General features: G+C 48.7%; 1 protein-coding gene across 2 annotated transcripts in view; it reads left to right on the top strand.

The window, feature by feature from the left end:
* LOC138260001 (solute carrier family 22 member 6-B-like) overlaps positions 1-13,621 on the top strand; it is an 896,476-nt gene that overhangs the window by 367,640 nt on the left and 515,215 nt on the right. The gene's annotated exons all lie outside the window — the stretch shown is intronic.

The raw sequence follows: 13,621 nt of genomic DNA, 5'->3' as shown, positions 1-13,621 counted from the left end.
TAATTTGCGGGGGTGACATAAGTGGTGAGGATATATAGCTTTTCAGCTTTAATTTCTACTTCTGTATATTTCTTTTGGGATAGTGTGTGCTGGATTTTCCATGACAATTGTTTGATCTCTAAGCTATGACTACTACAGTGTTAAAGCGGCGGTAGGACCCCCAACAGGCCGGCGGTAAAACAATAACAGTTATGGCCGTGGAGGAAACCGCCAACAAAGACAGCCACTTTAACACTCCAACCGCCATGGCGATACAAACAAACAGCGCAGCGGTCACCGCCAACAGACAGGCGGAAGACAATGTGCCACCCACACTATTATGACAGGCCAATCCGCCACCTTTTCCGGGGCGGATTCACCGCGGATAAAAACATGGCGGAAACAGGAATCCCAAAGGAAAAATGCTCACCTCTACACACCCCATGAGGAACGAAGACGCCATGGATCCGGAACTCCAAATTCTCCCTTCAATAGTCTTCCTGCTCCTCTACCAGGAGCACGAACGCCGGCGGCGAAGACCACGTGAGTACTGCACCTAGGACACAAGGGAGGGGGGAGAGAAAAAACAGGGACATACACACGCAACACCCCCACCCTCACCCACTACAACACACACACTAATGTATATCAATACATCACAGTTACACCCCCCCAACCCCCCCGTAAGAATGCAAAGACAAAAGGAAATGAGTGTAACCATTGTAATATATTAAAAGCAAGTAGGCAGAAATATATATATACACCATGTAAACAATATATACCAAGCATAGTAGTCCAGGTAGTGCTCTAATAAAGTCAGAGGAACACTGGGACCACACGGTATGGGCAAGGCCCACACAAGATCCCCGACCATGATGGAGAGAACACTGCAGGGGCATCAGAGAGCAACTAAACAGGCACCTCAGGTGGAGGGAAAGGGGGGCACCACAGCCGCTTGAGTGCACGACGCCAAATCTTCGAGGGGGCCACATGCCCACTGTTCCATCCTGGGGAGTGCAAAGCCACAGTCTCTCAAGTCTCTATAGTGGGTGGATTGCCCTCTGTTCAATCCTGGGGAGTGCAAAGCCACAGTCTCTCAAGTCTATACAGTGGGTGGTTTGCCCACTGTTCAATCCTGGGGAGTGCAAAGCCACAGTCTCTCAAGTGGATAACAGTCTCCACTGGTTTCTGGAGGGGGCATGGTGCCCAGAGTGCTTCATCCTGCTAAGGACAGAGGTAGTGGATGACAGTCTCCACTGGTTCTGGAGGGGGCATGGTGCCCAGAGTGTTTCATCCTGCTAAGGACTGAGGTAGTGGATGACAGTCTCCACTGGTTCTGGAGGGGGCATGGTGCCCAGAGTGCTACATCCTGCTAAGGACAGAGGTAGTGGATGACAGTCTCCACTGGTTCTGGAGGGGGCTCTGTGCCCAGAGTGCATCATTCACCCCGTGACGGACTCAGTTGCGTCAGTGCCCTTGCCGCTCATGGGCCAGTGGTGCTTTAGACAGCGGTGCCCTGTTCAGCGGTGCTTGAGATAGCAGTGCCCTGTTCAGCGGTGCTTGAGACGGCGGTGCTCTGTTCAGCGGTGTTTGAGATGGCGGTGCCCTGTTCAGCGGTGCTTGAGATGGAGGTGCCCTGTGCAGCGGTGTTTGAGATGGCGGTGCCCTGTTCAGCGGTGCTTGAGATGACGGTGCCCTGTGCAGTGGTCCTTGAGACGCCGGTGCCCTGTTCAGCGGTGCTTGAGATGGTGGTGCTCTGTTCAATGGTGCTTGAGGCGGCGGTCTCCATTGCAGGGACTCAGCTGCTGGCGGTCCTTCATGGCTCAGCGGGGCTTTTGCTGGCAGTCCTTCAAGGCCCAGCGGGGCTTGTGCTGGTGGTGGCCTCCTGGGCAGGTGGGCTTTTGCTGGCGGTCCTTCATGGCCCTGCGGGGCTTTTGCTGGCGGTCCTTCATGGCCCAGCGGGGCTTGTGCTGGCCTCCTGGGCAGGTGGGCTGGTGCTGGCAGGCCCCTCCTGGGCAGGTGGGCTTGTACTGGCGGTCCTGTCCTGGGCAGCTGGGCTTGTGCTGGCGGGCCTGTCCTGGGCAGGTGGGCTGGTGCTGGCAGGCCCCTCCTGGGCAGGTGGGCTTGTACTTGCGGGCCTGTCCTGGGCAGCTGGGCTTGTGCTGGCGGGCCTGTCCTGGACAGCTGGGCTGGTGCTGGCGGTCCGGTCCTGGGAAGCTGGGCTGGTGCTGGCGGGTCTGTCCTGGGAAGCTGGGCTGGTGCTGGAGGTGGCCTCCTGGGCAGGTGGGCTTGTGCTGGCGGGCCTGTCCTGGGCAGCTGGGCTGGTGGTGGAGGTGGCCTCCTGGGCAGCGAGGATGATGGCGGTCTTCTCCGCCGTGCTGCTCTTCCCAGACTTGCTGGGTTTCTTGTGGCCCTTCCCCATCTTGGATGGTGTCACAGCTGACTCCACACTCCCACCGGGACCCCTGGGAGCGGCTTTGGTGGCTGGAGTCTTCCCCCTCTCCCGCCGGGCACTGGCCAACTTCTGATGCTTCACAGGTGGGGGACTGTCTGTGCTGTGGCTCCGTGCCACACTGGCTGCCTGGTGGCCGGTACACTCCAGATTACAGTGACTACAGGCACCACTGGTCCCTGAGATGTTGTGGCTGAGGTGCTAGTTCGGGACCTAGGAGACGAACGGGGTGGGGGAGGTGTGGGAAAGAGGTCAAGGTTGGACAGGAAAAGTTTTTTGGACACACTGGGATAGGTAGCTGGAGGGGGTTTGGGAGTGGAGGAAGAGGTGGTGGTTGTAGGAGGTGTTCGTTTGGTGACTTTGGGTGAAGGTGCATGTGCTGGAGGCTGTTGTGAGGTGGATGGCTGTTGGGTGGGTGTGTGCCTGCATTTGTGTATCTTGGGAGGGGGCATCACAGACACACTGGGAGAGGACACAGGGGACGTGTGAATGGTAGTGGGGATGGTGACTGCACGTGAGCGGGGTGTGGTGGTGGGTGTGATGGTGATGGTAGTAGTGGCTGTAGAGGTAGTGCATGCAGGTGTGAGTGTAGACGAGACTGGGAGGGAGACGAGGAGAAGGGGGACACAGTGGAGGCAGTGGATGTTGGTGTGTCTGCATGTGTGTGATGCTTGCGTGAGTGCCTGTGGGATGTGTGGTGCTTATGTTTGCCTGAGCTTCCCTTGTGTGTTGACGTGTGTGCATGCTGGTCTGTAGGTGTGCTTGGGATAGGTTGAGGTACAGGGGATTGGGTCGGGGTGGAGGAAGTTGGAGGGGGGAGGCTAGACACAGGTACAATGGCTGCCATCAGTGCTGAGGCCAGAGTCTGAAAAGCTCGCTGAAGGGCCGCCTGACCAGAATGAATGCCCTCCAGGAATGCATTTGTTTGTTGCAACTGCCTTTCTACACCCTGGATGGCATTCAAAATGGTAGACTGCCCAACAGTGAGGGACCTGAGGAGGTCAATGGCCTCCTCACTGAGGGCAGCAGGGGTGACTGGGGCAGGGCCTGAGGTGCCTGGGGCGAAGGTGATGCCCACCCTCCCGGGTGAGCGGGCACGGGGCGAAGGCTGAGGGGCTGCTGGGAGGGCGGTGCTGGTAGGGGGGGTGGCGGCTGTACCTGTAGATGGGGGTGGCACAGATGTTGCAGCCACCACAAGGGAGGTCCCATCAGAGGACTAGTCCGTGTCACTGGTGTCAGCTCCTGTCCCCGCCGCGGAGCTTCCGTCGCCCTCTGTCCCACTGGTGAAGTCCGAGTCCGTAGTGTGGCCCTCCATGGCCATGTGGGATGCAGCCCCCTGGTGCTCCGGTGCCACTGCTCCTCCGCCTGATGATGCTAATGCACACAAGAACAGGGAGACCACAAAAAGGGGAGGACGACAGAAGAAAGACATGTTGAGTGTATGCATTACCGCTACCGTTGGCGGACACGACAGACACAGAAGCCCCCTGCACCATGCCGCGCTCTTGGGCTCCACTGTTCAATTCCTGGGAAATGGACTACAAGGCTATGGACGACATCTGCACACATAGATGACACAGGGGCATGACTAGGTGTAATTGGCACTCTACAGTGTCCCTCCTGGTGTTCACAAGTTCCTTCAGCACCCCTACGATGGTGCCCAGGGTGGAGCTGATGGTTCTGAGTTCCTCCCTAAAGCCTATATACTGTTCCTGCTGCAGGCGCTGCATCTCCTGAAAGTTGGCCAGTACCGTTACCATCGTCTCCTGGGAGTGGTGATAGGCTCCCATGATGGAGGAGAGGGCCTCGTGGAGAGTGGATTCCCTTGGCCTGTCCGCCCCCTGTCGCACAGCAGCCCTCCCAGTTCCCCTGTGTTCCTGGGCCTCCGTCCCCTGGTCCGTGTGCCCACTGCCACTGCCCCCAGGTCCCTGTTGTTATTGGGGTGGTGGGTTAGCCTGGGTTCCCTGAAGTGGTGGAAACACAGCTGATTGACGTGTCCTGGGGACGGAGGTATGGGCCCGCTGGGTGGGTGCAGTGCTGGTGTTTCCAGAGGTGGAAAGGTCTGTGGTGGCCTGTGACTGGGTGAGGGGAACCGACTGTCCAGAGGTCCCCAATGGGCCGGGCTGGTCATCTAGATCCAGTTGGACAGAGGTGCTGTCATCACTGTGGGCCTCTTCTGTTGGTGGTGTGGACATGTGTGGACCTTCCTGTCCGGTGACGTTGGGTAGCGGTCCTGCAGGGGTATAAAAGGATGGTTATTACATCTGTGTGTGCCATGGTGTGCAATGGGTGGGTGACCGTGTACCCCAGTGCTTGCATCCTGTGTGGGATCTTGTGTGATGATGGTTTAGGGGGTTGTATGGGTATGTGCAGTCGGCATTCTTTAGTGATGGGTGTCCATACTTTGTTGTTGCATTCAGGGCTTGGTGTTGGGATGGGTGGTTTGTGATGTTGGGACATATGTGAGGAGTTGGAGTGCTGGGGGTGAGGGTGGGGGTATGTTCTGGCATGCAGGTAGGGTGGGGGATGTAATAGTTAAGTTTTGACTTACCAGAGTCCATTCCTCCACCTTGTAGGAAAGTACCATCTTGCCTGGCATGTTACCCCCATATTTCACTTTATACATGTTGTTTTAGTGTATGTGTCACTGGGACCCTGCCAGCCAGGGCCCCAATGCTCATAAGTGTGCCCTGTATGTGCTCCCTGTGTGATGACTAACTGTCTCACTGAGGCTCTGCTAACCAGAACCTCAGTGGTTATGCTCTCTCTGCTTTCCAAATGTTCAATAACAGACTAGTGACCAATTTCACCAATTCACATTGGCATACTGGAACACCCTTATAATTCCCTAGTATATGGTACTGAGGTACCCAGGGTATTGAGGTTCCAGGAGATCCCTATTGGCTGCAGCATTTCTTTTGCCACCCATAGGGAGCTCTGACAATTCTTACACAGGACTGCGACTGCAGCCTGAGTGAAATAACGTCCACGTTATTTCACAGCCATTTACTACTGCACTTAAGTAACTTATAAGTCACCTATATGTCTAACCTTCACCTGGTGAAGGTTGGGTGCTAAGTTACTTAGTGTGTGGGCACCCTGGCACTAGCCAAGGTGCCCCCACATCGTTCAGGGCAAATTCCCCGAACTTTGTGAGCGCGGGGACACCATTTCACGCGTGCACTATACATAGGTCACTACCTATGTATAGCGTCACAATGGTAACTCCGAACATGGCCATGTAGCATGTCTAAAATCATGGAATTGTCGGGCATTGGGGAGACAATTCTATGATCCCCCGAGTCTCTAGCACAGACCCGGGTACTGCCAAACTGCCCTTCCCGGGGTTTCACTGCAGCTGCTGCTGCTGCCAAGCCCTCAGACAGGTTTCTGCCCTCCTGGGGTCCAGCCAGGCCTGACCCAGGAAGGCAGAACAAAGGACTTCTTCAGAGAGAGGGTGTTACTACCCTCTCCCTTTGGAAAAAGGTGTCAGGGCTGGGGAGGAGTAGCCTCCCCCAGCCTCTGGAAATGCTTTGATGGGCACAGATGGTGCCCATCTCTGCATAAGCCAGTCTACACCGGTTCAGGGATCCCCCAGCCCTGCTCTGGTGCAAAACTGGACAAAGGAAAGGGGAGTGACCACTCCCCTGGCCTGCACCTCCCCTGGGAGGTGCCCAGAGCTCCTCCAGTGTGCTCCAGACCTCTGCCATCTTGAAAACAGAGGTGTTGCTAGCACACTGGACTGCTCTGAGTGGCCAGTGCCAGCAGGTGACGTCAGAGACTCTTTCTGGTAGGCTCTTACCTGTGTTACTAGCCTATCCTCCTTCCTAGGTAGCCAAACCTCCTTTTCTGGCTATTTAGGGTCTCTGCTTTGGGGAATTCTTTAGATAACGAATGCAAGTGCTCATCAGAGTTCCTCTGTATCTCTCTCTTTACCTTCTGCCAAAGGATCGACCGCTGACTGCTCAGGACGCCTGCAAAACCGCAACAAAGTAGCAAAGACAACTACTGCAAACTTGTATCGCTGATCCTGCCGCCTTCTCAACTGTTTCCTGGTGGTGCATGCTCTGGGGGTAGCCTGCCTCCTCTCTGCACCAGGAGCTCTGAAGAAATCTCCTGTGGGACGACGGAATCCTCCCCGTGCAACCGCAGGCAACGAAAAGACTGCATCACCAGTCCTCTGGGTCCCCTCTCAGCACGGCGAGCGTGGTTCCTGGAACTTAGCAACTCTGTCCAAGTGACTCCCACAGTCCAGTGACTCTTCAGTCCAAGTTTGGTGGAGGTAAGTCCTTGCCTCCCCACGCTAGACTGCATTGCTGGGTACCATGTGATTTGCAGCTGCTCCGGCTCCTGTGCACTCTTCCAGGATTTCCTTCGTGCACAGCCAAGCCTTGGTCCCCGGCACTCTAACCTGCAGTGCACAACCTTCTGAGGTGTCCTCCGGCATCGTGGGACTCCCTTTTGTGTCTTCGGGTGGACTCCGGTTCACTCCTCTTCCAAGTGCCTGTTCCGGTACTTCTGCGGGAGCTGCCTGCTTCTGTGAGGGCTACCTGACTTGCAGGGCGCCCCCTCTGTCTCCTCATCCAAGTGGCGACATCCTGGTCCCTCCTGGGCCACAGCAGCATCCAAAAACCCTAACCGCGACCCTTGCAGCTAGCAAGGCTTGTTTGCAGTCTTTCTGCGTGGGAACACCTCTGCAAGCTTCTTCACGATGTGGGACATCCATCCTCCAAAGGGGAAGTTTCTAGCCCTCTTCGTTCTTGCAGAATCTACAGCTTCTGTCATCCGGTGGCAGCTTCTTTGCACCCTCAGCTGGCATTTCCTGGGCATCTGCCCACTCTCGACATTGTCGCGACTCTTGGACTTGGTCCCCTTGTTCCACAGGTACTCAGGTCCGGAAATCCACTTTGGTTGCTTTGCTTGTGTTGGTCTTCCTTGCAGAAACCCCCATCACGACTTATGTGCTCTCTGGGGGTTATAGGTGCACTTTACACCTACTTTTCAGGGTCTTGAGTGGGCTATTTTTCTAACCCTCACTGTTTTCTTACAGTCCCAGCGACCCTCTACAAGCTCACATAGGTTTGGGGTCCATTTGTGGTTCGCATTCCACTTTTGGAGTATATGGTTTGTGTTGCCCCTATACCTATGTGCTCCTATTGCAATCTATTGTAACTTTACACTGCTTGCATTACTTCCTTTTGCTATTACTGCATATTTTTGGTATTGTGTACATATATCTTGTGTATATTTGGCATCCTCATACTGAGGGTACTCACTGAGATACTTTTGGCATATTGTCATAAAAATAAAGTACCTTTATTTTTAGTATATCTGTGTATTGTGTTTTCTTATGATATTGTGCATATGACACCAGTGGTATAGTAGGAGCTTTGCATGTCTCCTAGTTCAGCCTAAGCTGCTCTGCTATAGCTACCTTCTATCAGCCTAAGCTGCTGGAAACACCTCTTCTACACTAATAAGGGATAACTGGACTTGGTACAGAGTGTAAGTACCCCTTGGTACCCACTACAAGCCAGCCTCCTACTCACCTACTCCTGCGAGGCCCTCAGGAGGCAGAATCACCAAGACCTGCTCCTCCCATGTTGTTAGTTGTGGGTGAGGAGGTGGGGGTCCTCCATCAGTCCGCTGAACCGCCAGGTAGTATCTTGAGACCACGAAACGCACCTTCCCCCGTAGGTCGTTCGACCTCTTCCTGATGTCCTCCCGATTTCTTGGGTGCTGTCCCACTGCGTTTACCCTGTCCACGATTCTTCGCCATAGCTCCAACTTCCTTGCAATGGAGGTGTGTTGCACCTGTGATCCGAATAGCTGTGGCTCTACCTGGACAATTTCCTCCACCATGACCCTGAGCTCCTCCTCCGAGAACCTGGGGTGTCTTTGCCGTGCCATGGGGTGGTGTAGGTGATGTGTTGGGTGGAGTGTGTGGTGATAAGTGTGCTGATATGTAGTGGTGTGTTGTGTGAGGTGCGTGGAAGTTCTGTGGGTGATGGTGTTGTGTGCCTGAGGATGCTGTTGTTCTTGCTGGTGCTGTCTCCCTCTGGCCTTCTTTCAGAATTTTTGGTCATAGGGGTTTGTGGGTGATGTGGGTGTGTGTTTTATATTGTAATGGTTGTGTGGGACTGGTGTGTGTATGTGTATCAGGTGTGGGTATTTTGAATTGTCCAATGTGGCTGTCTTTTGTAAAAGTGTGGGTATTTTGAGCGCGGCGATGTATACCGCCAATGGAATACTGCGGTTGAAAACTGCCACGTGGATTCATGTGTCGTGATAGTGCAGGCGTATTTCTGTTGGCGTGACGGTGGAGGTTTTGTTTTCGCCAGTTTATCACTGACCTTTGGTGTGGCGGACTTGTGTGGGTGTCTAGATTTTGGCGGATTCCGAACTGTGGGTCATAATAGCTGTGGCGGAATTCCACGGCCGCGGCGGTGTGTTGGCGGTCTTCTGCATGGCGGTAAGCGGCTTTTACCGCCAATGTTGTAATGACCGCCATAGTGTATCTGGCATGACAAAAATGAGCAATATGCTTTTTTTTATCTGTCCACACTAATCTTATATTGAACTCCCTCCAAATGGTGCCTCCATGTAAAAACGCCCCCAATCAACAGGTGTTCCTGGTCATAAATAAAGCAGTTTCTCTCCATTTCAGTCAATGTTCTGGATTAAAAAGCCATGGGGTGATGTTCATTAGTATCAGAAAGTATTTGTGATAACACTGTTTCTTTTACGGAAAGCAGTCATCAGGACTACTTAACACTAGTGCTGACTTTAACGTTTCTTTGATCTCGTTGAAAGCTTTTTCCTGTTCTTCTATCCAACTGAATCCGATTAATGTTTAGTTATTTGTACAATGGGAAGGAGGAGGGAAGAAAAAATTTGTAGAAATTATTGCTAAACAGTTGCAAACCAAATGAGTCTCTGTACTTCCTTGACACTTCGTGGAGAAGGCCATCTAGCACTACCTTACATTTACCACGTTCCACGCCAATACGTTGTCCAGATTTTTTTGAACAAAGGAAAGCAATGATTGAGGATATTAAAGTTAGACTTTTCAGCTATGGCATACAGGTAATTAATTATTCCTTGATCTTGAGAGTGCCTTTGTATGTGACATTGATTTTATTTCAAAGTAGGTGAATGAATCTGAAAATCATCCTGGTATGCTACCATATACACATTCAAAATGTCTCTAGTTATATAATTTACAAAATGCTGGAATGTTGCAGGGGCATTACAGAGGCCAAATTACATAACCACATATTCAAAAAGGCCACAATGATGACAAGTGCTGTTTTGCATTCATCCCTCTAACAAATTCATACTACAATATGTGCTTCACTGCAATCTAACTTGAAGAATATTAGTACATTTGACCTGATCAGGAATTATGGCTATGATACGGAGAGGCTAATGGTTATGCATGGTAGTTGCATTCAGATTTCTGAAGTTGATGCATGGCCGATATTTCACCTTTTGTTGTTTTCATGAGGGTGGTCAACATCAATATTTGTGGCGTGGAATGCTGAATGAAGCCTCTTTCCATATTGCCAAAGACATTCATGCTCCTTTACTGTCAATCAATCCATTTTATGATGAGGAATAGCTTTTCTCGACATCAGATTAATTCGTCAGCCATATTATCGATGCTGAGGAATGGAATCAGCTCCTTTTTTGCTGAATATGTCTGCAAATTAATTGAACTGCAGTAGAATAGTCTTGTCTGTCTCGGAGAAAACAGGTTGCATAATGAAACAGGTTAAAATCCAGAGAGCTGATTGACAAACTGCAGTTTGTGGTGTGTAAAGTAGTACTATTCACTTATTACAACTTGCAATTCACATACCTTAAGCTGCAAATCACTACCTCCCCCTCTCCTATAGTTACTATGTGAAGATTTTCACATGTTTAGTACTTAATTGTAAATGTAGTGGGAGCCAGTGGAGGTGGCAGGGAAATGTGGAATATCTAATACTAAATAGGAGTGGGTTAAGGTGGAGAAAGGGAGGGTTTAGGGAGAGATAAAGAGGGCTAAGGGAAGGATAGGGACCTATCCACAAAAAAGTAAGCCCATTGTGATTCACCAACTTTGCTTTTAAAGTTACTATATCCAAAAGGGTCCAAGCCAGTAGTAAATGTACTTCATCTCAGGTCCGGTGTAAGCCAAGCACAATACTTGGCCAACCACTGGTACTGCAACAGCTTCCCATAGAAAATATTGGGGGCAGGGTCCACATAGGAAATAAGGTTAAATACAATCATTTATTTTGACTTTTTTAAAATATTTATAAGTTCAATTTAACCTCAATAAACATAAATATTATTTTCCCCTATCTGAAGCTCAGTCAATTGTCCTTCTTCTCCTGTCTAAACCTGGACCTTTCTCATGCTTCTTCTACATGAGCTTTGTCCAGTCTCCAGCTTCTTTGGTCTGGAGCTTGCTCAGACTCCTGATATTCCTGGATGAATCTGGTCAACTCTAATGCTTATGAAGTCTGGCCCCATAGCATGAGGATGACAAAGGTACATGTGAATGTTGGGAGTAAACCATAACTCTGAAGAAGAGTGCACCTAGGGTGTTTGTGTGATATTGGCTATGGTTGGAGCCTGTTGCAATGTCTGCTTATTGATGAGCACAATATGGAGGATTTCTCCTGTGGGTACTGTCTGTGTGCTCATAAGTAGTATGAGAATCAGGTTTTTGGAACCAGTCATTTTAGAACATGTTTGTGTGCATGGGTATATTGCTTGATACACTATAAATGAAACCCCTGATACCCTTAGCTTGAGTTCTTCAGTCTCTAGGTTGTTCCAGACCTGAACAAGCCAGAACTCACAAACAAACTTGCTAAGGTTGTCCTAGCAGCGAAAAGGCCAGAAAAAGAGGCATTTGAGTCTTATTTAAAATGGATTGAGAATACTAAATCACATGGCTTTAGTATACACGACTTTACTAACATGGCTTAGATTGGAGTGGTAATCGTAAAAATATCCCCATTAATGTTCCACCCGTTTCTTAAATTAGGTTACATTAGAGTGAGAATAGTGTATCTGACAACTTTACTATCTACTATCTTTGATAAAATGGTTCATGTTGAAGTGGTTATAGTAAATGTGTCCCTTTTAGCGTTCAGGACCTTTCCCAACATGGTTTAGAGTGGAGTTGAAATAGTAGATGTGACTTCTTTACTGTACAATACCTTCTCCAAATGGCTTAGATTGGAGTGAGAATAGTAAATGTGTCTGTTTTAGTGTCGGAGACCTTACCCAAAATGGCTATGATTTGAATGGGGACAGTCAATGTGAGTTATGTAGTCTGCAACTTCTTACCTTAAACTCTAAACATTTTAGGCAGTATGTGAGTTTGTTAGTTTATTTTCCGTGATTGTAGAGATGGGTTGTGACATTTTGCTCCTGGGTTTCTTTTTGCAGCTCAGCAGAGTGTCCCTTTCTTTTAGTTGTAACATTCTTGCTGTAAAACACAACTACTTTTTGCATTTTTTATAGTTTTAATGTAATTTTGTGATGAATATTGTTAGTTATTTTGTTTTATAGTAAAGTGTATTGGTTCGTTTGAGCCTTATGTTTAAGTCCTATACAAATGTATGTGTTGAGATTTGGCAATATTTTGTATTGTTTCATTAATTTATTATTATTAATGTGCTCATTCATGGGAGGATATTATCTTATATTATTTTAACGTGTTGAATCAACTACGTAGGTTGTATTTTAATTGTAGAATTGTTGTGATTAGGTATGGGCTTATATGTAGTATATTTTTTGCTGGATTATAATATTGCAGTTTATTTTATTGAATTAAAAGTATTGTGTGATGATATGCACTGATAGTTGTAGTTAAAGTGACTTATTACTAATAATATTTTTATTATTTTAGGAGATAGTGTAGTTGATATAATTGATTTCAATATTATTATTATTTGCTATATATTAAATGGTTAGACAATATTTTTGCAAATAATCTTTTAGTTTTCAATAATGGCTATTTTAGATATTTTTAAATTATTTTTTTGTGATATTTGTGGTTTTATTAATGGATGATGATATTGTCGATATTGACAATGCTTTGCTGGTATTGTGGTAATTTTATATTGTTTTCCTTGATATTGTGGCAGCAGCCGAAACTGGTGTGCAAAAAAGTCCAAATCTTCCAAATCTAGTTGGCCTGGATAATGACATAAAAAATAAATATGTGTCTTCCTTAATGCCCAGGATATTAGTGATGGCAATTTTTAAGGTCTTCATGTTTCACATATCTGGCTGGGGAGCACATTGTCTAGGTGGAGTAGCTGGAATAGAGTTCCTTCATTCACCCATCATCAGCTCTTCTGTTAGACGTTTCTGGACTACCACGCTGGACAAAAGGAACTTTAGCGTGTCTTCCCCTTGCTGGGTTATAGAATGATTAGTGGGAAGATTAGTGGGAAGATGCCTGGTCCTGTCCCTGTGAGCAACATAAACTATTTCTGACTCCTTCCTCTAAGAAGGGGATTCAAGCCAAACAGTTGCATTTGGCTTTGAAAAAAGAATGTTCGTTTGAGATCTAAGGAGCAGCTTAGACTGAGGTGTAAGGGGAAGGGGACACAACAATTACCAGTAAACTCTGTGGCACATATTATACCTTTACTGGTTACATATATTCAGGGAATTATTATAACATGGGTATCCTACCTCACTTGCACTCTATTACCCTTTTTTATTCTCCACATATAGATGGATTGAGAGGGCCCAGTAATGAGCTTCTATATGGACGTACCCCCACAGAGCCACTTGCCAGTTTCTCTGCTTTTTTTGGGAGGAATAACCTAACCACTATTATAAGAGCTGGTGCTGCCAAGCATGAGTGCCATGGGAAAAGTAGCCTCCCATGTTAACAGACCTGTAGTTTAGGTGGATCAGGATCACCAGAGTCTAGCACTCTGTTGGTGAGCAACTTGCTAAAATCATGTAGAGCATATGTCATTCAACTTGTAGCACAGGCCTTCTGTACCAGAAAACAGAGTGGTTTGTCATAACATAAAATGAGGAGCAGATTGTCATATGGGCACAACAGCAAGGACTCTTACCCCTAAATCAATCTTGCTCTGATTTGATGATTGACTTGAAGTACATCGCTTTGCTTCTTCAGTCACAGTTATTCTTCTCCCATTTCCATGA

Source organism: Pleurodeles waltl, chromosome 9 (assembly GCF_031143425.1).
Source record: "Pleurodeles waltl isolate 20211129_DDA chromosome 9, aPleWal1.hap1.20221129, whole genome shotgun sequence".
In the NCBI taxonomy this organism is placed as follows: domain Eukaryota; kingdom Metazoa; phylum Chordata; class Amphibia; order Caudata; family Salamandridae; genus Pleurodeles; species Pleurodeles waltl.
Note: the sequence above shows the minus strand (reverse complement) of the source record. Positions and strands in the feature narration are given on the sequence as shown.